Below are 24,803 nucleotides of genomic sequence, written 5' to 3'. Positions count from 1 at the left end.
AGGAACTTGCTTGAAATCACAGGTAGTGGTGGACTGAGGACTGGATCCAGATCCGTCTGACTCTGTGTTAGTTATCTGTTGGGTCATAAACAATTACCACTCACTTTGGGGCTTAAAAGAGCACATTTATCCGTGTCTGTGGGTCAGGAGTCCAGGCACAGCTCGGTTGTATCCTCTGTATCAGGGTCTCTCACGTCTGCTGTTGCGGTGTCAGCTGGGGCTGCAGTCTCGCACGAAGGCTCGGCTGGGGCACGATCCTTCCAAGGATCGTGAGCATTGCTTCCAAGCTCACGCAGTTGTTGTCGGATTCGATTCATCGCAGGCTGTTGGATGGAGCCCCTCAGCCCCTCAACTCATGGTTCGCTCCAACCTGGCTGCTTGTTCATCAAAGCATGTTAGTCAAGAAGGCGATAGAGAGTCTTCTAGCAAGACAGAAGTTACAGTCTTATGTAAATGATCACAGAAGTGCCGTTCCATCACCTTTGCCATATTCTGTTGGTTAGAAGCAAAGCACATGCTCTCCTCCCACTTGGGGGCAGGGGATTACACAAGGGTCTGAGCACTAGGCAGCGAGGGTGACCAGGGATGTCTTAGAGTCTGTCCACTACAGACTCCAAAGCCAAGCCCAGACCCCACTGTCCCCCTTTGTGGAGTGGAGAAGACCAGACTCAACGATAGTTTGGAGATGCCCCCTATGGGCCGAGGTTTAATCGGACCGTCTGTTTTAGTTGATACAGTTTCCATTGTTTTCTACATCTCTGATGTTAGCAGGGACAGAATTAAAATCTCAGAGCCACACTTTTGATTAATGTACGAGATACAATATCACACATTTTATAAAATTATCTTTCAAAGAAGGTGAATCTGCTTCCAGGAGATATGTCAAGGGCATGGGTTGTTTTGCAGAAGCTCTCTCACTTTTGGAAGCTAAGAAAAGCCCCTGATTCTGCTGGTGGTGTTGGTGTCCAGATGGCCTCCTGAGGGCCTGGTGCCACAATTGGAGGAAAATAAAATGTCTTCCAAGAGAAGCTGAGTCAAGCACAGTGACTGGAGACTCGAGTGCAGTGGGAGGAAAAGATCCCCATGCATTTCTGTGCTGCTGAGTCACCCTGGCTTTGCTGGCCCAGGACTGGGTTTAAGCGGAAAAGAACGTGATGAGCTGTGTGTGTGATGAGAGCCAGTGGGGACCCAGTGGGACATCCTGGCAGATACTGTAGAGAGACATAAAAAAATAAGCCACAATTTCTAACATGTAATCGGTGAATGAGGTGGATTACATAAAGCTCTAAGGTGGTCAGGAATTAGATGTTCCCATCATGGAATGTTCTGGTTACTAGTGGGCAGCCATATACTCCCCAACAGCAGCGGTCATTGTTGAGAGAATTAGGACATCCTTAGGGTCATGGGTGTAGTTCATGGGTGAGAATGTATGTGTTCTCTGATGATTCACAAGCGCTGGTAGATATGTCCTTATCACTGCGTTGCACTTCCAAAGTTTTGAAAGTGTACCGTTGGGTTATTGGATCGTTGGGTCAACTCCGACCTGAAGGGTCTAAAAAGAACAGGACACAATCCTGCTCTTCCCTTCTGCTCACGGGGTGGGGGTTCCGGCCCGAGGCAGAAGGGCCCACATGTTGGGTTCTGGTAGCCCCTTCCCAGGAGGACTCCCTGTTCTTGGTTGTTGGTCTCAGGCTCGGTGAGTGATCCACAGTGCAGGGAGGAGGGCCAGGACATGGACGCCCGGTCACTCTTTGGGAGTCACTCTGTGTCCCCGAGTCTTGTGGGGGTTGATGGGCTGAGAGGCTCCATCCAGGGATAGCACCACCTTTGTTCTTTGGTCCTCTCACTGACGTCGTCTTCCCTCTGAATGTGTCTGTCTGTGTCTAGATTTCCCCTTTTTATCAGGACACTGGTCATCTTGGATTAGAGTCCACACCAATGACCTCATTTTAACATGATCATTTGCAAAGACCCAGTTTCCAAATAAGGCCACCTTCACAGGTACTGGGTTTCAGGACTTCAGCACCTCTTGGGGGACACAGTTCAGCCTGCAACACGCTGTGTGTGCCACATGTGCCCCTCTCTCTGCACATGCGCTGTCAGTTCCCTGGGTGGGCCAAGCTCTCCTCTGCTGTGTGCCTTCACATGTCCTGAACCCCAGTACCTCTGCTTTGGACAAACCCTGGGCACCCAGCCTGGACAATACCTTGGCCTGGCTGACCCCTTATTACCTCTTGGGTTCCTTCCTTAGGGGCACCTTCTCTGGACTCCCAACTCTTTTGGAGAACCCTGCCATCACTCCCGTAGCACCTGGGATTCTCCTTTGTGACACTCACCTCCTTGGCCTGCCCCCTCTGTGGGGATGTCTGCCCCACAAGGAAAGAGACTGTGTCTACCCCATTCACTGTTGTGTCCCTTTGATGATGTGATGGGAACCTAGGCCTTGCAGTAGGAGAAGCCTGTGAGGTTGTGTCCAAGTCCAAGGGCAGCCAGGCGAGTGGCTGTGGGCTTTGCTGGGAAGGTATGTCTCTTGGAGTCAGCCCAAGGGGGTGAACTCGGTCGTGAACCATGAGGGCTGGTCCAGCCTCAGCCACTCCCATTGCTTCTCATCTGCAGGGATGTGTCGGTCAGAGATGGTACAGGTGCTGGGGCACAGACCGCCCGCCTCACACCTATTGCCTGCTCTCCAGCTGGCCTGCCAGACACCTTGTCATTCTTTGCATTTCTTAGCTGAGTCCCAGTGGGTGATGCCATAGAGGAGGAGAACCCAAAGCACTGTGTCTGGGTCTGCACTTGGCATCGTGCTGCTTTGGTTCTAGGATCCTGTCTGCCTTCTGTCTGTGCTCTTTTTCCTCCTCTTGGAATGAATCCCCTCCCTCCAGACACCTCTGCTCTGCTGCATTCTCCCCTCCAGCCTAGAGCATGACCCATGAGGCCAGCTCCTGCCCCCTCCTGTTGTTGGAGCAGGTTCCCTGCCTGGAACATTTTATTCATCCTTCTGGGCTTGGCTCAGATGCCCCTCCTCTTTGGTGCCCTCTTCCACGTCCACAATGCCATTCAGTTGCTCTTTCCTTTTTAGGACACTTCATGCAGCACGTAGATGGCATCTCAGCAGCTGTAACTCGCTCAATAGACATTTATTCTCTATCCATCCCTAACTTGACTGTAAATTCCTTGAAGTCAGGGAATACGTGTTATTTAATACTTTATGCTGCAGATGCGGATACCCAGGAGATTTGTTGACTGATTTTTCGGGCTTTGCTATCAGTAAATGTTAAGCAGATTCCCTAAAGTTTAGCACCATGGGCCTCATTCTTGAGTCCCCGTGGGGAAGCATGGTGCTCACGGGGGTGGGGGGACTCAGTAGGGATGGATGGAATGAATGAGGTTGCTATCTAAGATTTAATGTTTGCCCCCCAGGATTTGTGCAATTTAGCGGTGAACTCTGAGGGAACAAAGACCCTCAGGCTCAAAGGAAATGACTTTTTATTGGTGGAAGCCTGGAGAAGTGGGGTCAGGAAGGGAAAGGGGAAGAGATTTTGCATGGGAACGTATTCCTGTTGCCCTTAAATCTACTCAGAGTGCTGTCTGCACTTTCGTCCTCTTACCAGAGCCCTCAGGGAGCTCTGAGCCTGGTTTTTCTCATCAGATGGAATATTCGAATTCAGAATAGAAAGTCCTCATCGGTCTTGCATTCTCCACCCCAAGCTACACCAGCTCCCTCAGGAAACAACACCTCTGCTTCCATACTGCCATAGGATTGAGGAGTGTACCTGTAGAGAAGGTTGAGCCAGGTATGGGAGTCACCCTCTGACCACCTGCAGGGGCTGCCCCTCCCCAAGGTCACTGTCCTTCAAGTGAGCCTCAGGGACATGAGGAGATGTGCTGGATCTGAGGTTGCTGACCATCCAGTCACCCATCCATCAGATGCTGGTGGAGCCCCTCCTGTGCCCCAGGCCCAGTCCTGGGAAGTGAGGATACAGGAATGGGTAGGACCAGCCCCTGTGACAGGAGAGTTCAGAGTGATGGAGATCCAGCCAGACAGATACTGTGTTCAAGGTCAGCACAGAGTCCCATGTGGCATATGTGGTGGCCACTTACCTGTCCCAGACGAATGCCTTCCTGGAGTCAGTGACGTCGAAGCTGAGATTCCAAGGAGGGGTGGGAATTAGTCAGGCAGGTGGGAAGGGGAGGAGGATGATTCACATTTCAGGCTGAAACAGCATTGAAAGATCTAGAGGCAAGAGAGCTAGCTGCAGTGATTGGAGGGCGTGGGGTTCAGAGGGACTGGAGTGTAGGGTTGGAGAGGGCTGGAAGTTGAGGAAGTAGGTTCTGGAGGACCTCATTTGTCACCCAAGCCGAGGAATTTTGGTTTTGACCCAAAGCCAGGTCACATGGCAGAGGCTTCAGGTGGTCCATCTTCTCCACTTTCCCTCCCCAAAGCCCAGCCATCCCACAGACACTGGACGAATGCCTTCCTGTCTCCAGAAGCTACCTCAGACTGAGAGCCATGGCACCGATTTCCCCGCCCTTCCTCCTGCCCCCTCCCCAATTTGATCTGCCACTGGCCACTGTTCAGGCAGCTAATGACATGGCATGGTGTTTAATTCTGAACTCTGCAAACTTGAAAGATTAAATAATGGATTTTGTGATCCACCGAGCTCTTTTCTGGATAGAATGAGAAGATGTCAACTGGAAAAATTTAAATATTGATGAGTTTTAACTTTTGTATTGATTGGGCTGTGACATATTTTGAATAATGATTCACATTAAAAATACAAGGATTCATATTGATCATGCAGTATCTGGCTGTATTAAAATAATCGAGTAATCCTTAGACCTTGGACTCCTTTTAAAATTTTGTTTCTCATAATAGCTGAAGATCCAACCAATGCATAACTTGTGACACATTTTTGAAATTCCTACGTCTGCCTGTCTGCACTCTTTTCTTCTGTTGTCCCTCAGGACTGCTTTTTGGGGGTCTTGGCAGGCTGGGGTCTTGGGAGACAGGTGGCTTCCTTGTATGTGGGAACCCCTTGTATGTGGGGTTACCCCAGCAGCTGGATGCTGTGGGAAATCCAGGGGAATTCTTAGACTGTTCCACTTTTCCTGGGTGCCCATGGCTCCAAGGGTAAAGGAGAGGCCAGAGAGGGTTTGGGGGTTGTTTTATTTTTCTTTGTGTTGAGCTTGAAATTGTTCTCTTGGGATCTGGGATGGTTCTTCAACTATTGAGCCCAAGGACTTTGCTGCCAGTCCTTGAACTTACCTTTGCCTCTCTTGTTGGGACTTTTGACCATGGGGTCTTCAAGTTTCCAACCTATCTCTTTGTCTACAGGGTTACAATGCTGACTTTCTTTGCTTGTGGCTACCTATCTTCCCCCAGGACTTTCACAGAGGCTCAAGAATCAGGCATTTAAGACAGAAGAGCTACCATGTGCTGGTGCTAGACTCTCTACATTCATTCATTCATCATTCATTCTTTTAACATATATTTATTAAACTTTAACTCTGTGCCAAGCAGGCACCATGCCCACTCTGATGGGACTTACAGCCTACAAGGGGAGACGGACCTTAAACAAGTGATTTGCACAAGTAGTCAATGCATGACTCAGTTATTTCCAGGTGTGACAGAGGCTATACAGGAAACGTTCAAGGCGAGTAAGCCTAGTCTGGGGTGGTTTGCAGAAAAGAATTAACCTAGCATACCCTTGGAAAGGCCTGCTGGCCATGTTGGTCCTTGGCTGGCATCTGAGAACCTAATGGGTAAACAGTTCTCTATTCTGATATTAAACTCTCCCTGAACAGTAAGAGTGGCTCTCTGGGCCTGAACTGTTTGTGCAAGCAGTGTAGTGTACGCTGGACACCTGTTTTCCTTCTTGCAGTCTGGAATTTTGATACATGCTAAGCAGGGGATGCCTGTGTGTCCAGCTCCCAGTAAAAACCCTGGGTGCTGAGGCTTTCATGGGCTTCCCTGGTGGACAGCACTTCGATGTGTTGTCACACCCTGTTGCTGGAGGAGTTGTGTGGCCTTTATAGCTATGCCACAGGTTAAAATTTTTTTTTTCCTATCCATTCACCTGTTGATGCACAGGATTGTTTATAACTTTTGGCTTTTACAAATACAATTGATATGAACATTCACATACAAGTCCGTGTGGGCATACACTTCTGTTTCTTTCTAGTAAATACCTAGAACTGGAGCAGTTGGATTGTATGGTAGATCTGTGTTTAACTTTATAAGAAACCACCGAAATGGTTGTTTCATTTTACATCCCACCAGCAGAGTTCCAGTTGCTCTACATCCTTGCCAACACTTGGTATAATCAGTTTCTTTATTAATTTAAACATTTTTTTTGTGTGTGTGGTACTAAAGCTTTTTTTAAACCATTTTTAAATTGAAGTATAGTTAATTTACAATGTTGTGTTAGTTTCAGGTGTACAGCAAAGTGATTCAGTTATATATATATGTCATTTATAATATATAGGTATATATACATACATATGGATATATATAATTCAGTTATACATATATATATATATATGTATATGTATACTCTTTTTCAGATTCTTTTCCATTATAGGTTATTATAAGATACTGGATACAGTTCCCTGTTCTATACAGTAGGTCCTTGTTGTTCATCTCCTTTATATATAATAGTGTATATATGCTAATCCCAAATTCCTAACTTATCTCTCCCCCACCCCCACTATCCCCTTTGGTAACCATAAGTTTGTTTTCTATGTCTGTGAGTCTTTTTCTGTTTTGTAAATCAGTTCATTTATATCATTTTTTTTTTTTAGTTTCCACATATAAGTGATATCATATGAGATGTGTCTTTCTCTGTCTGACTTACCTCACTAAGTATGATCATCTCTAGGTCCATGCATGTTGCTGCAAATGGCATTATTTCATTCTTTCTTATGGTTGAGTCGTAATCCATTGTGTATATATACACCACATCTTCTTTATCCATTCATCTGTCAGTGGACACTAAGTTTGCTTCCATGTCTTGGCTATTGTGAGTAATGCTGCTATGAACATTGGGGTGCATGTATCTTTTCAAATTATAATTTTCTTTGGATATATGCCCTGGAGTGGGATTCCAGGATCATATGGTAACTCTACTTTTAGTTTTTTAAGGAACCTCCATACTGTTCTCCATAGAGGCTGCACCGATTTACATTCCCACCAACAGTGTAGGAGGGTTCACTTTTCTCCACACCCTCTCCAGCATTTATTGTTTGCAGATTTTTTTGATGATGGCCATTCTGACTGGAGTGAGGGGATACCTCATTGTAGTTTTGATTTGCATTTCTCTAATAGTGATATTGAGCATCTTTTCATGTGCCTGTTGGCCAACTAACTGTATGTCTTCTTTGGAGAAATGTCTGTTTAGATCTTCTGCCCATTTCTTGGATTGGGTTGTTTGATTTTTTTTGATATTAAGCTGTATGAGCTGTTTGTATATTTTGGAAATTAGTCCCTTGTCAGTAGCATCGTTTGAAAATATTTTCTCCCAGTCCATAGGTTGGCTTTTTGCTTTGTTTATGGTTTCCTTTGCTGTGCAAAAGCTTTTAAGTTTAATTAGGTCCCATTTGTTTATTTTTGTTTCCATTACTCTGGGAGATGGACCCCCCAAAATATTGCTGTGATTTATGTCCAAGAGTGTTCTGCCTATGTTTTCCTCTAGGAGTTTTATAGTATCCAGTCTTACATTTAGGTCTTTAATCCATTTTGAGTTTATTTTTATATATGGTGTTAGAGAATGTTCTAATTTCACTCTTTTACATTGTTGCTGTCCAGTTTTCCCAGCACCACTTATTGAAGAGACTGTCTTTTCTCCATTGTATATTCTTGTCTCCTTTGTTATATATTAATTGATCATAAGTGCATAGGTTTATTTCTGGGTTTCTGTCCTGTTCCATTGACCTATATGTCTGTTTTTATGCCAGTTCCATACTGTTTTGATTACTGTAGCTTTGTAGTATAGTCTGAAGTCAGGGAGCATGATTCCTCCAGCTCTGTTCTTCTTTCTTAAGATTGTTTTGACTATTTGGGGTCTTTTGTGTTTCCACACAAATTAAAAAATTTTTTGTTCCAGTTCTGTGACAAATGCCATTGATAATTTGATAGGGATTGCATTGAATCTGTAGATTGCTTTGGGTAGTAGAGTCATTTTCAGAATATTGATTCTTCCAATCCAAGAACATGGTATATCTCTCCATCTGTTTGTATCATCTTTAATTTCTTTCATCAGTGTCTTATAGTTTTCTGCATACAGGTCTTTTGTCTCCTTAGGTAGGTTTATTCCTAGGTATTTTATTCTTTTTGATGCAGTGGTAAATGGAATTGTTTCCTTAATTTCCCTTTCTTATATTTTGTTGTTAGTGTATTGGAATGCAAGAGATTTCTGTGCGTTAATTTTGTATTCAGCAACTTTACCAGATTCGTTGATGAGCTCTAATTGTTTTCTGGTAGCATCTTTAGGATTTTCTATGTATAGCATCATGTCACCTGCAAACAGTGATGGTTTTACTTCTTTTCCAATTTGGATTCTTTTATTTCTTTTTCTTCTCTGACTGCTGTGGCTAGGACTTCCAAAACCATGTTGAATAAAAATGGCAAGAGTGGGCATCCTTGTCTTGTTCCTGATCTTAGAGGAAATGCTTTCAGTTTTTCACCATTGAGTATGATGTTTGCTGTGGGTTTGTCATATATGGCCTTTATTATGTTAAGGTATGTTCCCTCTACGCCCACTTTCTGAAGTTTTTATCATAAATGGATGTTTAATTTTATCAAAAGTTTTTTCTGCATCTATTGAGAAGATCATATGGTTTTTACTCTTCACATTGATTGATTTGTGGGTATTGAAAAATCCTTGCATTTCTGGGATAAATCCCGCTTGATCATGATGCGTATGATCCTTTTAATGTATTGTTGCATTCAGTTTGCTAGTATTCTGTTGAGGATTTTTGCATCTATGTTCATCAGTGATATTGACCTGTAATTTTCTTTTTTTGTGATATCTTTGTCTGGTTTTGGTATCAGGTTGATGATGGCCTCATAGAATGAATTCAGAAGTATTCCTTCCTTTGCAATTTTTGTGGAATAGTTTCAGAGGATAGGTATTAACTCTTCTCTAAATGTTTGGTAGAATTCACCTGTGAAGCCATCTGGTCCTGGACTTTTGTTTATTGGGAGTTTAAAATTACTGATTCAGTTTCAGTACTGGTAATTGGTCTGTTGATATTTTCTATTTCTTCCTGGTTCAGTCTTGGGAGATTGTACCTTTCTAAGAATTTGTTTAATTCTTCCAGATTGTCCATTTTATTGGTATATAGTTGCTCATAGTAGTCTCTTATGATCCTTTGTATTTTTTTATGGTTTCAGTTGTAACTTCTCTTTTTACATTTCTGATTTTATTGATTTGGGTGCTCTCTGTTTTGTCGTTGTTGTTGTTTTTGATGAGTCTGGTAAGAGTTTATCAATTTTGTTTAATCTTTTCAAAGAACCAGCTTTTAGTTTCATTTTTCTTTTCTATTGTTTTCTTAGTCTGTGTTTCATTTATTTCTGCTCTGATCTTTATGATTTCATCTACTAACTTTGGGTTTTATTTGTTCTTTTTTCTCTAGTTGTTTTAGGTGTAAGGTTAGGTTGTCTATTTGAGATTTTTCTTGTTTCCTGAGGTAAGTTTGTATTGCTATAAACTTCCCTCTTAGAACTGCTTTTGCTGTGTCCCATAGGTTTTTGGATCATTGTGTTTTCATTTTCATTTGTATCTAGGTATTTTTTGATTTCCTCTTTGATTTCTTCAGTTATCCATTGGTTGTTTAGTAGCATATTGTTTAGCTTCTATGTGTTGTGTTTTTTTTGCATTTTTTCCCTTGTAGTTGATTTCTAATCTCATAGTGTTGTGGTCAGAAGAGATGTTTGATATGATTTTGGTTTTCTTAAATTTACCAAAGCTTGCTTTGTGGCCTAGCATCACACACAGGATGTGATCTATCCTGGAGAATGTTCCGTGTGCACTTGAAAAGAATGTGTATTCTGCTGCTTTTGGATAGAGTGCTCCATAAATATCAATTAAGTCCATCTGATCTAATGTGTCATTTAAGGCTTGCGTTTCCTTATTGATTTTCTGTCTGGATGATCTGTCCATTGATGTAAGTGGGGTGTTAAAGTCCCCCACTATTATTGTGTTACTGTCAATTTCTCCTTTCATGTCTGTTAACACTTGCCTTATATATTGAGGTGCTCCTATGTTGGGTACATACATATTTACAATTGTTATGTCTTCTTCTAGGATTGATCCTTTGATCATTATGTAGTATCTTTCTTTGTTTCTTGTGACAGTCTATTTTAAAGTCTATTTTGTCTGGTATAAGTATTGCTACTCTGGTTTTGTTTTGACTTCCATTTTGTGGAATACCTTTTTCCATCCCCTCGCTTTCAGTCCATATGTGTATCTAGATCTGAAGTGAGTCTCTTGTAGGCAGCATATATACAAGTCCTGTTTTTGTATCCATTCAGCTAGTCTATGTCTTTTGGTTGGAACATTTAGTCCATTTACATTTAAGGTAATTATTGATACCTGTTTTCCTATTGCCATTTTGTTAATTATTTTGGATTTGTTTTGGTAGGTCTTTTTTTACCCTTTCTCCTTTTGTTCTCTTGTCTTGTGATTTGATGACTATTGATGTTATGTTTGGATTCGTTTTTCTTTTTGTGTGTATATCTATTATAGATTTTGGTTTTGTGGTTACCATGAAGTTTTTGTGTAGCAGTTATATATATATATATATATATATATATATATATATATGTATATATATATATATATATATGCTTGTTTTAAGTTGCTGATCTCAATTTCAAATGCATTTAAAAAATTTTATTTATTCATTTTCCTTATTTTTTTGGCTGGGTTGGGTCTTAATTGTGGCACACAGGATCTTCGTTGAGGCATGAAGCATCTTCCACTATGGTGTGCGGTCTCTGCATATGGTGTCTTCATTGCAGCACTCAGGCTTATCTCTAGTTGTGGTGTGCGGGTTTTCTCTCTCTAGTTGTGGTGCGAGGGCTCCACGGCATATGGGCTCTGTAGTTTGCAGCACATGGACTCTGTCGTTGAGGTGTGTGAAGTCAATAGTTGTGGTGCACGGGCTTAGTTGCCCTGTGACATGTGGGATCCTAGTTCCCCGACCAAGGATTGAACCCACATCCCCAGCACTGGGAGGCGGATTGTTTACCATTGGACCACCAGGGAAGTCCCTCTAATGCATTTTAGAAACCCTGCATTTGTACTCTCCTCCCCTCATGTTTACTGTTTTTGATTTTGTATTTTACATTGTTTCATGTATCCCTTAACAGCTTATTGTGGATACAGACGATTTTACTACTTTTGTCTTTTAACCTCCCTACTAGCTTTGTGCATGGATGATTTCCTACCTTTATTGTATGCTTGCCTTTACCAGTGATCTTTTCCATTTTGTAATTTTCTTGTTTCTAGTTGTGGTCTTTTCTTTTCTGCCTAGAGAAGTTCCTTTAGCATTTGTTGTAAACTGCTTTGGTGGTGCTGAATTCTTTTAGCTTTTGCTTGTCTGTAAAGCTTTTGATTTCTCCATCAAATCTGAATGAGAGCCTTGCTGGGTACAGTATTCTTGGTTGTAGGTTTTTCCCTTTCAGTACTTTTAATATATCATGGTACTCCCTTCTGGTCTGCAGAGTTTCTGCTGAAAAATCAGCTGATAGCCTTATAGGAGTTCCCTTGTATGGTATTTCTTACTTTTCCCTTGTTGCTTTTAATATTCTCTCTTTATCTTTAATTTTTGTCATTTTGATTACAATATGTCTCAGTGTGTTCCTCCTTGGATTAATCCTGTTTGGGACTCTGTACTTCCTGGACTTGGGTGACTGTTTCCTTTCCCAGGTTAGGGCAGTTTTCAGCTGTTATGTCTTCAAACATTTTCAGGCCCTTTCTTTCTCTCATCTCCTTCTGGGACCCCTATAGTGTGAATATTAGCATGTTTGATGTTGTCCCAGAGGTCTCTTAAACTGTCCTCATTTCTTTCCATTCTTTTTTCTGTTTGGTGGAAGTGATTTCCACTACTTTGTCTTCCAGCTCACTGATCCGTTCTTCTGCCTCATTTAGTCTACTGTTGATTCCTTCTAGTGTATTTTTCATTTCAGTTATTGTATTCTTCAATTCTGTTTGGTTGTTCTTTATATATATTTTCTAATTCTTTGTTAAAAAACTTCTAATTTCTCACTCTGTGCATCCATTCTCCTCCCAAGTTCTTTTTTTTTAAATTTTTACTTTATTTACTTTATTTATATTTATTTTTTACTACATTGGGTCTTCCTTGCTGCATGCGGGCTTTCTCTAGTTGTGGCAAGTGGGGGCTACACTTCATTGCGGTGTGCGGGCTTCTCATTGCAGTGGCTTCTCTAGTAGTGGAACACGGGCTCTAGGCATGCGGGCTTCAGTGGTTGTGGCTCGTGGGCTCTAGAGCGCAGGCTCAGTAGTTGTGGTGCGTGGGCTTAGTTGCTCCGCGGCATGTGGGATCTTCCTGGACCAGGGCTCGAACCCATGTCCCCTGTATTGGCAGGTGGATTCTTAACCACTGCACCACCAGGGAAACCCTCTCCTACCAAGTTCTTTGATCATCTTTATGATCATTACTCTGAATTCTTTCTCAGGTAGATTGCCTATCTCCACATCACTTAGTTCATCTTTTGGGATTTTATCTTGTTCCTTCATCTGAAATGTATTCCTCTGTTGCATCATTTTGCTTAAATTGCTATTTGTATTTTTATGTATGTGGTAGGTTAGTTATGTTTCTCGACCTTGGAGAAGTGGCCTTCTGTAGGAGACATCCTATGCATCCCAAGAGGGCACTCCCCTCTCATCACCCAAGCTGGCCAGGGGCCAGCTTGTCCCAGGGTAAGGTCTGGCCTGTGTTTGTGGATTCATTCTGCAAGTTGCAGGACCATAGTTTTCTTGTTTTCATAGGTTTCATAGGTTTCTTGTTTTCATAGGTTTCTTGTTTCTGGTGACCCTGGTGGGTGTGTTTGGTCTAGAGGCTTGTGCAGACTTCCTGGTGGGGGGGCCGATGCCTGCCCACTGGTAGGTGGAGCTGGGTCTTGGCCCTCTGGTTGACGGGGCTGTATCTATGGGCCTGTCTAGAGATGGCTGTGGGCTCAGGAAGTCTGTAGTCTTTAGACACATCCCCACTAGCTGCTGATGAGTGGGGTTGTGTCCCCACTCAATTAGTTGTTTGGTCTGAGGTGTCCCAACACTGGAGCCTATAGGCTGTTGGGTGGGGCCAGGTCTTGGTGCTAATGACCCAAGCAAGTTGTCAGCCTCCAGGAGAGTTCATGCAGATGAATACTCCCTGATATGTCTGTCAATGTCCCCAGAGTGAGCCACAGCCACCCCTTGCCTCCCCAGGAGACCCTCCAAGACCAGCAGGTAGGTCTGCCCTAGGCTCCTGTGAAATTACTGCTTTTGCCCTTGGTCCTGGTGCATGTGAGATTTTGTGTGCCCACTTTAAGAATGATGTTTCCATTTCCCCCAATCCTGTGGAGCTCCTGCAATCAAGCCCCACTGGCCTTCAAAGCCAAATGTTCTGGGGGGCTCCTCTTCCTGCTGCTGGGCCCCGAGGCTGGGGGCCCTGATGTGGGGCTCAGAATTCTCACTCCTGTGGGAGAACTTCTGTAATATAATTATTTTCCAATTTGTGGGTTACCCACCTGGGGGGTATAAGATTTGATTACATCATGATTCTGTCCCTCCTATCTGTCTCATTTTGGTTCCTTCTTTATGTCTTTAGTTGTAGAAGATCTTTTCTGGTAGGTTTCAGAGTTTTTCAAAGATGGTTGTTCTGCAGATTGTTCTGATTTTGCTGTGCTCGTGAGAGGAAGTGAGCTTAGGGTCCTTCTACTCCACCAGCTTGGCTGCTGTCCACCTATTTAAACGTTTTTAAAGCTAATCTACTGGATGTATGGTTGTATCCCTAATGACTAATTACGTGGATAATCTTTTTATGTGCCTATTTGCCATCCATACATTTTCTCTGATGAAGTTTATATTCAAGTATTTTGCCTATTTAAAATTGGCTAGTCTTCCTATTATTGAGTTGTAAGGGTGCTTTGTATATTTTAGATACAAATTCTTTGTTGGATATATGTTTTACAAATATTTTCTCTTAGTCTGCAGCCTACCTTTTTATTTTAATAACAGGGTCATTTGAAGATTAAAAATTTTTAATTTTGTTGAAGTCAGGTTTGTTGACTGTTTCTTTATGGTTAATGTTTTTTTGTGTCATATTTAAGAAATCTTTGTCAAACTCAAGATCACTAAGATTTTCTATGTTTTCTTCCAGAAGTTTTATAGTTTACCTCTTATATTTAGGTCTATCATCTTTTCCACCTAGTTTTTGTATGTATTGTGAGATAAGGATCAAAGTTCTTTCTTTCCCCAAGCACTATTTTTTCAAATGATTATCCTTTTCTCATTGAATTGCATTGACCCCTTTGCTGAAAATTAATTGACCATATATGTATGGGTCTTTTTCTAAACTTTTTATCCTGTTCCATTTTTCTATATGTCTATGTTTGTGCCAATACCACATTTTATTGATGTGCCTTTACAAGATATCTTCAAATCCGGTAGTGTAAATATTCCAATTTTGCTCATTTTCAAATTAACTTAGCTTTTCTAAGTCACTTTGATTTCCATATATATTTTAGATTAAGCTTATTAATTTTTACAAAAAGCCTGGTAGGATTTTGGTTAAGATTGAATTCAATATATAGATAAATTTGGAGAGAATTGACATCTTAACAATACTGTTTTCCTTTCCATGAACATAGTATATCTCTCTATTCTTGTTTTCTTTAATTTCTTCTAGCAGTGTTTGATAGTTTTCATTTATTGAGTTTTTACCTCAGTAAAATTGTAAATGAATAAGCCCAACCTGTACAAAATATGTACGGGTTTTGTACATATTTTGGCCAAATTTATTCTTAAGTACTTAATATTTTTTCATGCTATTGTAAGTGGCATTAAAAACTATTTATTGTTGATGCTAGTATATAGAAATACAACTGATTTTTGTATATTGACCTTGTATTCCCCCAAACTTGCTTAACTCACCTATTAGTTCTGGTAACTTTTTAGTTGATTCCATAGGTTTTTCTACATAAACAGTCATGTATCAGTGAATAAAGACAGTTTTATTTTTTCCTTTCTAATCTTTATGCTCTTTATTTCTTTTTCTTGCTTTATTGCACTGGCTAGGACCTCCAAAACAATATAGAAAAGAAATAGTGAAACCGAAATCCTTGCCTCATGGCTGATATTATGGGGGAAAACATTCAGTCTTTTACCATTAAGTGTGATGTTAACTGTAGGGTTTTTAAAATAGATGCCTTTTATCAGGTTGAGGAAATTCTCTTCCATTTCTAGTTTACTGAGAGGATTTTTTGGGAGGGGATTGGCTTTTAATCATGACATAATTATAGGCACTCAAGAAGTAAAAATAGTACAAAGATTCCCTGTACCCTTTACCTAACTTCCTCCAATGATAACATATTATACAGCGATAGGATGTTACCAAAACCAGGAAATTGAAATTGGTACAATACTATTAGCTAGACTACAGACCTTACTTGTATATCTCTTGTGAGTTTTTAATCATGGACGGGTGTTGGATTTTGCCAGATGCTTTTTATGTACCTACTGAGATGATCATATGATTTTTCTCTTTTAGTTTGTTAATATAGTGAATTACCTTAATTGATTTTCAAATGTTAAACCATGCTTTTGCTTGGCTGTGATGTATCTCTGTTTTTATATATAGCTGGATTTGAATTGCTCGTATTTCTAAGGATCTAGCATATATGTTATGAAGGATATTGGATATTTTCTTATAATGTCTTTGTCTGGTGGTAGTATTAGAGTAATGCTAAATTCATAAAATTGGTTAGGAAATGTTCCCTGTTTCATATTCTGGCAGAATTTGTGTTCAGTTGGTATTATTTCTTCTTTAAATGTTTGGTTGGGACTTCCCTGGTGGTGCAGTGGTTAAGAATCCGCCTGCCAATGCAGGGGACATGGGCTCAAGCCCTGGTCCGGGAAGATCCCACATGCCGTGGAGCAACTAAGCCCGTGAGCCACAGCTATTGAGCCCACGTGCCACAACTACTGAAGCCCACGTGCCTAGAGCCCATGCTCCACAACAAGAGAAGCCTCTGCAATGAGAAGCCTGCGCACCACAACAAAGAGTAGCCCCCACTCGCTGCACCTAGAGAAAGCTGGTGCGCAACAACGAAGACCCAATGCAGCCAAAAATAAATAAGTAAATAAATTAAAAAATAAATGTTTGGTTGTATTCATCAGTGGAGGTATCTGGGCCTGGAGTTTTGTTTGTGGGCAAGCTTTTAACCACACATTTAATTTCTTTAATAGGTAAAGGTCTATTCAGGTTATCTTTTTCTTTGGTACTTTGTGTCATTTAAGGAATTGCTCATTTCATCTAAGTTATTGAATTTATTGCCATAAAATTGTTCCTAATATTCCCTTATTTTATACATTTAATGCCCATGGGACCTGTAGTGATGTACTCTCTCACATTTCCGACATTGGTAATTTGTGTCTCTTCTCTCTTTTTCCCTGATCAGTTTGTCTAGAGTGTGTCAGCTTTACTGATCTTCTCAAAAGCCATTGATTTTTCTCTTGGCATCACTCTCCTGCACTGTCAGTATCTGAAAATTGTTGTTTTATACATTACATCCTTTTTAAAAAGTTTCTTAAGATGGGAGGGTAAATCTAGTCCTTGTCATTCCATGATGGCTGACAGCAGAAGCGATCACGAATTTTAAGAATATACAGGAGTTCTGCGGTACAAAATCTGGAGAGCTGCTGCTCTCGCAGGAGTATTAGTTGCTCCCTGAGGTCACTTCTCCATCCCTCTCAGTGGTGGACGTCTTCTCACCCACGCTCTGGTGTCACTGGATCTGGAGACAGTGCAGGTGTCCCCCTGGTTCTCATTTTTACTCCCAGACCATTGTCATCCCATCTTTCCTGAAAACTTTCCTGCTCCTTTAAAAGTCATGCCTTCAAGGTCTTATCATCCAATATCCTGTCTTCTTGCAATTATTACAGATTCCCTGATGGCTTTCTCTCATTCCTTGAAGATTTTAACACCTAGTTCACTGTCTCTTTCCAACACTACACTTGTCATAATTCTTGGTAATTTTTAGTATCCACATAGAGATCCTCTCAAAACCCAGGAGTATCAGTTACAATACGTAACGCTCTCTGCTGTTACCAACAAGCCTCAAACTCTCAGTTGCTTAACCCAATACAAGATTATTTCTTGCTTATGCCAAGTACAGCACACCTCTCTGGCACTTACCTCGCAAAACCCCACGCCGGGTTAAATCCAACTTTGTACCTTCTGAAGGCTTGCGTCCAAGCAGCCCAATGTGTCTGGAGAAAAGTGCATACCAGTGCTAACTGGTTTCATTTTCAATCTGCAATCCACCACCACGACTGCGCCGCCCCCCCACCCCGGCCCAGTGCTACCTACAGACTCTATGCACTGTTCTGATCATACCTGTGTGAAGCGTCTCACAGCTTCTTCCCTCTCAAAAGGACCTCTTCCGCCTCATCAGTCTCCGCTCCTGGCCTTGCTTCTTATTTCACTGAGAGAGTAGAATAAATCAGAGAATTTCTGCACGCTCCCATCAGCCCATCTACCTACCTTCCTGTATCGACATCCACACGGGCAGCCTTCCCTCCTGTCCCTGTGGGCAACTGGTCTGTAGCCCTAACCACAGTCAGCCCCTCTGCCTCTGTGCTCATCCCATTCCTCCTTGCCTAATCAAGGACATCGTTCCTGCCATTGTTCCCTCTCTCTCCTTCAGCCTTAGTTTTCTTCTCTCTATCGGATCATTCCTAGCACCATAAAATGGTCTATAGTCTCTCCCATCTTTAAAGAAGAAAGAAGTGCATCCTGGCAGCTACCACAAGCTGCTGAAGCTACCGAAGCTTCTCTTGGCTTCAGTCTTGGCAGCCAACAGCATGGATGTTCGTCTTGTTTGTTCTCGCCGGTTCCTCTCCTCCGGTTCTCTCTTCAACTCAGCCAGGATTTTGTCTACTTCACTCTGCTCTTGTTAAGGACGCTGAATCCAGTGGTCGAGTGTCTGTCCTCACCTCACTGGCCTCTGACTGGCATTTGACGTGGCTGGTCACCTCTTCCTCCTGAACCCACTCTTTCCTGGCTTCCTCCTTCTTCAGTCTCCCTTGAGTGTCTCCTTATCTCCCCAATCTCTTCCCCCCCCCAACTTTCCCTTTACCTTTACTTAGAAGGAAAACATTACACAGAACAAGAATATTCTGTAAATAAATACAACAGAACAAGTGACCAGCCCTCTGACTCCTGCACAGCCTACAGTATCCACAGTCATTTTTGAACACAGTGTATTATATGAATAAAATTCCTCACTTCGCTTTTTGAAGTACAGCTTCAAGCAACTACAGATTTCCATCCTGCTAGCCTCAGGCAGCTGTTGCTTTTAACTTCTTTTTTTTTTTCACTTTACTTTTTTTATTTTATTGGAGTATAGTTGCTTTACAGTGTTGTGTTAGTTTCTGTTGTACAACGAAGTGAATCAGCTATATGAATACATATATCCCCTCCCTCTTGGACCTCCCTCCCTCCCACCCCCCCACCCCATCCCACCCATCGAGGTCATCACAGAGCACCAAGATGAGCTCCCTGTGCTATCTCTCCAACCTCTTAAGGCTGGAGTGCCCAGGGCTCAGTTACCATATTCTCTACTTCTCTACGCAAATGTTCCAGGCCCTTAGCTTTACCTGCCATCTCTATGCTGATGACCCCAAGGTTATAATTCTAGCCCTGACCTTCCCCTGAACTTCAGCTCTCTCTGTTTGCTTGGATGTCAAATAGGCATTTCACACTTAACATGTCCAAAACAAGACTTGATTTATCACCTCCTATGATGCTCATACCCTGCGCTTTCCCATCTCAGGAAATGGTAACTCCAACTTGCCCTCATGCCTACAAGTCATCTTTGGCTCCATTTTCTCTCTCTTCCCTCATCTAATCCGTCAGTGAGTCCTATTGTTCTACCTTTAGAATCGATCCAGAATCTGTTGACAGGGTCAAAACCCTCACTACTCTCACTGTTGTCTACACCACCGTCGTCTTTCTTGTGCACTGCCATTAGAGCCCTCTTTTAGAGTCTCCTTTTAAAAGGAAATTCAATCATGTCTCCCCATGGCTCAAAAGCCCCCAGCAGCTCCTGTCCTGCTCAAGGACTACAAAGTCCTGGGGATCTGGCTCTTGCCAATGTTGTGACCTCAGCTCCCGCTCAGCCCCTCTGCTCCAGCCACGCTGCTTAAATACACCGTGCATGTTCCCACCTCAGGGCTTTTGCACATTCTGTTTCCTCTGCTTGGAATGCACTCTCCCCAGGTGTCCTTGCATCCTTCACTTGTCTCCCCATGTGTCACCTTCTCAGGAGGCTCTCCTTGTCCACCCCATCCCTTCTCTCATTCCCCTTCCTCTCCTACCATCTGGCATTACATTTGTCACTGTCTGTGTCCCCAGCTGGGACACAAGGGGCGGTACCCTGACTCTTTTGTCCACTGTGCTCCCTGGAGCCTAGACAAGTGCCCAGTTGTGGTAGGGACTCAGTAAATCTTCTAAAAAGTGAATAAATTTCAACCCATGTCCTAAATTAATAAATATAAAAATCCCATGCCCTCCTTAATATTAATTTAAATTTTAGAAATTAAATATGATGACTGAAAAGAAATGAAATCACTTAAAATTTGAATGTGCATTTTTATCATTAATAACTATTATAAAAAATTTATGCTAATTTTAAAAAATTCAAACTGTACAGAAATGCATAATAAAAAGTGAAAGATGGCCCTTTTCACATTTTCTCCCATCTCTATTTCTTGCCATCGCACTTTCCACAGTGGTACACCACTGTTGACAGTTCTGTATACATCATTTCTCTCCATAGATAATACACACAAACACACAGACATTTTTTAAAAGTGGTATCTTGTTCTATACTATATAGTTCACCTTTTTTTTCCCCCACTTAAAAATATACCAAAGATATTTTTCTGTGCTGGTGCCTTCACATCTCTGGTGACTAGTCTGACACCTGGGGATTCTGTTTTGACCCCTCCTCGCTCCCTCCAGCCTGGATTCTCTGAGTGGAGGGTGATGTTTCCCGCTTCAGAACTTTCATGGCACTGTTCCTCCCTATTCTTCTGCCACCTTCTTTTTGCCTGTAGCATTGCTACTTACTTGTCTGGTTCATTAGGTTACAATTCCTTGCGGACCAGGCAGTGTGTATCTTTTGTAGTTTTGTATCTTCCATAGTTGTGGGATGCTTGTTGTGTGGGTGGGTGGATGGATGGATGGATGGATATGTGAAAAAAGGAAAAGGCCAGCTTCTCTTCCTTTTTCCCCCCTAAGTGATACCTCAACATGCTTCATAATTCAAATTGTGCAGGTTTGCTAGCCGGTGGGGGTGGGTGAGCCTTCTCGCTTTAGTCCTTCAGGTGAAGTTGCTGGCTCGCTCAGCTGTGATGTAGCATTGGCATTTCTTAAAAACAAATTATAGCAGCAACAATAACAACAGAAGAATGACAGTTACCACTGCCCGAGTGTTTACTTTGTACGGGCATGGTGCTTCGATGCTTTATACACATTGTCTTCTTTAATTTTCCAACCATCTAGATGAACTAGGTGCTATGATTATTTTCATTTTGTAAAATAGGCTCAGGGAGGTGAAGTAACTTGTTCAAGAATGCACAGCTGGGTAGTGACAGAGCCAAGCAAGGTTCAAACCTGGGCCGCCAGCTTCTCAAGCGCAACCTTGCTCTTCTCTGATGGGAACCAGGTTTGCATGGAATTGTTTCTTCCTGTTGGAACTGGTTGCATTTTTAACTGCAAAAAACACCCAACCTGTGGCTGACAGATTAATATGGCAACCTTTCCCCCATGAGAAAATAGTTCTTACATTTGCCCATAAAACTAGTTGTGCCCATAAGACTCTCTTCCAGAATAACTAACTCTCTCCCGACTTTCCCCCCCAACAACAAACAGAACAAAACAAAACCTTCCATGGCCTCACGTGGTCGAGCCTAGCTCCCTGACTACTTGACTTCTTTGGCTGCTTCTTGCCTTAGCAAAGAGAAGATGAACTCATGAGTTACACCCGGAAGAATAGACACTGAGGTCCCAAGTGGTTTGTTATGTAATCAGTAAACACTTTGGACAGAGTCCTCAACTGTTTGTCAAACGCTGGGTTCTACCAAACCGAGTTTAAAAGAAAAACAAACCTATCTGCGGAGATTTTGTGAAAGTTCCACTTGGTTAGCGTGCTTGCAATGCATGCTGTAACAAAGCTTTAATATAATTAAATTTTAAAATCCACGTAGAATCTGGTGGGTAGGCAGATGTGCCGGTATGTTAAACTTTATGCCGCTTGAACGTGGTTTTCAAGTCCATCAGGGGGAGACCGTCCAGCTGTAAAATTATCTGCTTTATGATGCCGCGTCACAGCTCTGATCCTCTTCTTTTAATTAAAAATGTACCTTAAAGTTGCACCATCCCCACCCTCTGTTACCCCTTTGCCTCTTTCTTAAAATTTGCCGATAGGAGATGAAGCAGCATGACTGTTCTATGAACCTTTGGGGATATTGATTCAGGAAATCAATTTTCAATTAAATATTAATTTTTGTGGCTCTTCAGCTGGGCTCGGGCCCTCTCCAGGCCAAAGGGTAGCCCCTCAGGTATCTGCTGGGTCAAACCGTCCAAGTACTTGCAGCTCATTCCATAAATGAAGAGGGTGGTAGCACTTTGGGAAGACGAGGATGGTACCTGCCCAGCTCTTTTTGACCTGACCCAGGTGTGAACCGCCTTAGAAGGTGTCTGCCCTCTGAGTGGCATAGACAGTAGGACCCTTTGCTCATGTTCCGCCCCCACCCCGCCCCATATCTTTTTTACTGACTTTCTGGTATCTGAATTTTTGGGGAGGAGGATGGTCATCCCTTTGATTTGGTGTTTCATTCTCTGTTAATATATAGACCACTTGTTCCTCATCCATCATTGACCCCTTGGTATGGCTAAAGTCCCCAGACCCTTTGTGAAAGATCATAAAGACAGTGGATATCGGTGCCCAGAAGTGGCCTTTGCAGAGAGGGGAGGACCCAGAAGGGCAAACTTGGTGCTGGGGTCCTCCCGAGCCTGGCTCTGGCTGTAGCTAATTAACAGCTGTAAACACACTCAATGTTACTTTTCTAGATGAGATCCATCTTCTGACGTATCTATGATAGAGCCTGGCACGCAGCGAGCGCTGAATAAATATTGGCCATTATTGAGATGATGAATATTTTACTGTTCTAATTGTAATCAGATCGTGCTAGGCTCTCTTTAGGATCTTTCTGGAACCTGCCAATGGGTAAGAAGAGGTAAAACAAGCAATTCCTTACATGGCCTGGAGGACCTGTTGGCCATTAGATGGGGACGGGAACTGAGGGGACATCGCCTGGCCGCATGTTTTCAGGACAGGAAACAGGAGCTTCTAGCAGAGAAGGAACTCACCCAGGGCACAGCAAGCCGCGGCAGAGCTGTTCGTTCCACTAGCTTAGCTGCTTCACCTTATCTCAACTTCCTCTGTACTGGGCAGAGCCAAGGCTAAGCTGCTCAGTTACTTTGCTGCTATGATGCCCGGGTGCCCCCTGCAGTCTGAGAGGGTCCCGCCCACTACCACCACCCTCCCAGGCTGTGGACAGAACAGCTGGCCACAGAGGGTCTCCTTGGCCATTAAAGAATCTTCCTATTCACAGCAGCCTCTCCGCTTTCTTGCAACCCTACTGATTATCAGGTACCATCCACACCCCGTACCAGGAAATGCCACTTGCTTTCCCTGCCCTGGAGGGTGGTGGCGGTGGTGATGATGTCTTTGAAAGCAGTGGTCCAGGACCTGCAGTTCTCTAGACTCCTAGGGTGTTCGCGGGAGGTTTGCTATGAGGGGATCAGACGTGGGAGAAAAAGGATTCTGCTCAGAGCTCAGCCTACAGGAACTCTCTGGCGGCTCAGGAGAACCCACGTTTCCCCTCCCTCCAGGGGCTTGCCTTTGGTTGGCCTGGGAAACAGCACACGTGTGTCTGGGTCTAGGGCAGGTGGTGCGAGGCATCACCTATAACCCGGGACCAATTGTGTTGTGGATGCTTCCGGAAGCGGGCAGGCTTCCTGGAGGAGGTGGAGCCTGAGGTAGGGTGGGAGGGGGGCTGTGAAGGCGGGATGGTGGGTGGGCAGGCCCATTCGGGGTGGCGTCCTGGCCTCACGCAGGGTACTCTGAACTGGGAGTAAGACAGACATTGATGGAGGAGAAAGATGACAGAAGGATGATTGACGGACGAGTGAAATTGTATGTCAGTGACAGGCTCACGTCTCGCTTTGATCTAGGACCACGGGCAGTCAGGATGGGACATGGTGACCATCTAGGCTCACTGTCCTGTTGACTGGGGTTCTGTGTGGCTCCCCTTGTCAGGAGAGGGCAGAGACCCCTCGTGGGGAGGTGGATGACGCTGGGGAGACAGTGCAATGAGGGTCAACGTGTACAGTGACGGGAAGGGGGTTCGGGCCAGCTGGGCTTGTGATCACGTGTAGGTGACGTCACCCCCCTGGGCCTCGGGCTCCTTCCCTGACCAGCCGGTTTTACAGGTGCTTTCGGGCCGCACATGTCCATTCTGATCTGGGGTTTTCACACCTGCTCTGGTCTTAGTTTCCCAGTCTAAGATCTGCTTGGTGGACTAGGTCTAGACCTCTCCCCTTCCAAGTGACCCTACAGGAAGATGGGCAGCTGATCTGACTACGTGCTGACCCCTCCAAGGGCTGCGGTGAGAGGGGCCAGGCTTGAGCATGTGGAAATCGAGGGGCTTCCATGCAGAGTGGGGCCTGGGGCACTGGCTCTGCGAGTCCACGGCTCCCAGGTGGGAGGAGGGGTTTTGACAGCAAGGTGAGCTGGGCCAAGACACAGACATGCTTCAGGGAGGGATGTTGGTGATGGCCAAGCCCTTGGACTGCTGGGCCAACAGTCACACCTGGCGCACAGGTGTAGGTCTCCATCCTAATCGGTTATTACGTATTTTGAATAACAATACTAACCTCAAGGACTCGCCACCATGAGAGGCAAAAACCTTCCTGGAGACATCTCTGAATGTTCCAGAGTGAGTATTGCTCAGAGCCACTTTAGATGTGTGTGAAGCCAAAATTAATTACATTCTGTGCACCTAATCCAGCTCCCCAGGGTCAGCGGCTGCCTTTCTCCTGTCTGTGGATGGAGCTGGCATTCTTGGCCTGATTATTGTTCTGGTCCATGTGGGATTTCCTACCTGCACCTTAGGGGAAACCTTTCCTGCTACCACCTATGGAGGGAGCCGGCAACTCCTTTTCATGACAACAACCCACATCGACCGCTGACACTGAGGCTTTTCCCAAAGGAATCAAGATGCCCTGGGTGTTGTTTCATCCAACCTCTCACCTGTCGTGAGGAGTCCTCACAGGGCAATTACTGCACACACCTGAATGTAGGTGACCTCAGCTCCAAGGCAACACCTCCTTTCTTCATGATAGGATAAAAATGTATTTTTGATTACCTTGAAATTTTGACTTTTAGGGATTTAGATTAAGTAGTCAGATGTCAACTTACTGGACCAATTTAGTTGTATGGACATGTA

The 24,803-nt window shown here is 43.5% G+C and overlaps 1 protein-coding gene across 15 annotated transcripts in view; it reads left to right on the top strand.

Moving 5' to 3' along the window:
• Positions 1 to 24,803, top strand: part of CAMTA1 (calmodulin binding transcription activator 1) — an 894,146-nt gene that overhangs the window by 322,341 nt on the left and 547,002 nt on the right. The window lies entirely within an intron of this gene.

Source organism: Globicephala melas, chromosome 1 (assembly GCF_963455315.2).
Source record: "Globicephala melas chromosome 1, mGloMel1.2, whole genome shotgun sequence".
Lineage (NCBI taxonomy): Eukaryota > Metazoa > Chordata > Mammalia > Artiodactyla > Delphinidae > Globicephala > Globicephala melas.
The sequence above is the reverse complement of the archived record's forward strand: the minus strand, read 5'-3'. Positions and strand labels throughout refer to the sequence as shown.